Source organism: Oscarella lobularis, chromosome 16 (assembly GCF_947507565.1).
Source record: "Oscarella lobularis chromosome 16, ooOscLobu1.1, whole genome shotgun sequence".
Lineage (NCBI taxonomy): Eukaryota > Metazoa > Porifera > Homoscleromorpha > Homosclerophorida > Oscarellidae > Oscarella > Oscarella lobularis.
In genome coordinates, this window is record NC_089190.1 from 336770 (window position 1) to 339057 (window position 2288).

The 2288-nt window shown below is 47.4% G+C and overlaps 1 long non-coding RNA gene across 1 annotated transcript; it reads left to right on the forward strand.

The window, feature by feature from the left end:
• Window positions 1-1239: 1239 nt before the first annotated feature.
• LOC136196542 (uncharacterized) lies at window positions 1240-1996 on the forward strand. Its single transcript, XR_010672239.1, has 3 exons — window positions 1240-1472; window positions 1529-1670; window positions 1732-1996. It is a non-coding gene; the product is annotated as an uncharacterized lncRNA (long non-coding RNA).
• Window positions 1997-2288: the final 292 nt, after the last annotated feature.

Consider the following 2288-nt stretch of genomic DNA (forward strand, 5'->3'; position numbering starts at 1 on the left):
CACAACGAAAACGGTTTGTTGCCTCGGGCCGGTTTATCAGTCGTTGGCGAATCAAATGTCTATCTCCAAAATAACGTCTTACGACAAAACAGGATTGGCCTCGACTTGCAGATGGAATTCGACAGTTATGCTCGTTGACAACGACTTTCAAAACAATGTCGGCAGTCATTCGGTACACGTGCGCGGAGGCAACGCATTCACGTGCATCGGCAACCGATTCGAAGAAAATCGAAACGATTTCAGCGATGTACTTTTCGTTGTCGACACCGCAAATATATTTGTTAACAGGAACAGTTTTTCTTCAAACAGTGGCCGGTCAATAGTGCGGGCGACTGACGATTTGTCTAAAATTGTCGGTCAATGGAATGCGTTTGCTTTGAATTCCGCTTCCGAATCAGTTTTCAGCGTTGAGCCTTCGAAAGGCGTTGACCTACAGTGGACCAACAACTCTATATACGATCTATCCTCTGATACGGAATTTACGGTCACTTCTCGCAACACTCAGCTGCTTACTGTGTATGCGAAGCGAAATTGGTGGGGGCCGGTGGAAAACTCTCGGTCTCTATCGCATCGAATAAAGGTTCCTTTTTCGGTGAACATTACCCCCGTATTATTGAAAGATCCGCAGTTATTCGCTTCTTGTAAGTGATTTACGATGACGTTTTCTCTGATCATCAGATTTTTTTCCAGATTGCTCTTCCGGTTGGAAAGGATACAACTGCGACTGTCATTTGTACGTTGGTGGAGCACTTACTTGGCCGGCAGCAAATGACTACTGCAAGGTACGTGTTACGTTAACTACGTTCGTACATAGTTCGAAGAATCGGTACGTTTCTAGTCATTGGGAGGGTGGCTAGCCACAGCTGGATTTAGTTCATCGGGTGAGTTCTTCCGAGACATGTCTTCCGTCTCGCCTTCCAGTGCACTGCGCCAACCAGATATATGGCTAGGACTCCGGAATAGCAGCGACGGTTGGCGGAACAGTCAAGATGAAGCACTATTTGACGGACTTTATCCGAGGTGGAAGTCGGATGCGATGAAAGGTGCATCCGGCTGTTTGATGATCGGTGCCTACGGCTGGGAAGCTGTGCCGTGCTCTCGTCGTCTTCCTTTTGTCTGTTCGCAAAGCGGATCTAGGCGGCCAACCCTGCCTGATTTTAATCTGCTTTCAGTGAATAGAGACGACGTTGTGAACGGACAAATTCTGGAATTATTAACCTTCAAAAACAGGACCGTCAATGCGACGTATTCGATGACTGTTTTTAACACGTCCGAAGCGATCTTTTCTCCGTCGATTCGTCTAGATGCCACGTCCGGCTCAATCATTGTTGCTAATGCATCGCTGCTCCAGCATTATGCGCACAATCGCCTGGTTTTTGTCATTCGAGGGAGTCTTTCTTCTATTTCCAACTGCACGGCTGCAAAAACTGTCTCGTTGCAGCTACTCGGCTCTCCCAAGAGTTTACGTGGTGGTACGTCTATTCCTTTAGAGGCGTACGAAGGGTTTAACGCTTGGTCGCACTTCTAGGAGGCTCTGTCGTCGGCCGAGTCGTCGGAGGTTCAATTGCTGGCGTTGTTGTTGTTATTTTGGCCTGTATTCTAATTGTTAGCGTTGTCAAGAGAAAACGCAGACGTGAGCGGGCCTCTATGCTATATACCTCTTTGCAAAAGTAACGATATTCTATTACCCGCGGTCATTTTGCTCGTATTTTATTTTTTTCGTATATATAGGTCAGGTAGCTCCGAAGACGTGTCTGCTACAAGCGATGACGTCCTCCTAACAAATGCGGACGAAACTGACGAGGAAGATGTTGGCCTGGCAAATGAATCGGTCGACGATAAGAGCGCTTTGTGAGGCCTCCGCGAGCGTAGATGATGCCGTGTTACCGCTGCAGTAGACCTAGCTGCGCAGCTGGGCAAACGTATGTTGCAATATGCTGTGCTAGTCCTAGACGTTGCGCTGTGTTGAATTTGAGGAGCCCGAGAGTGTGTGGTAATACTATTCGCTTTCCCTGTGTAGCCCATGATTTGTCTGATATTGTATCGAGCTGAAACGAAATTAAAACAAAAATGAATTTTTCATGTTACATGCACGTCACAGAGTTTTAGTAAAACTCAACGCTGTTCTGTCCTGGGCACATCGACCTTAGCTCGGTTTCTCTTTGACACAAGAGACCGCGTCTTCGCCCATCATAAGGGCGCTCGAAGACGTTCATGCATGCGCATGTAAGGATAGTGCGCGGATGTAGGGAATCTCCAACGTTATCCGGGGAACCGTTCTACAAAAG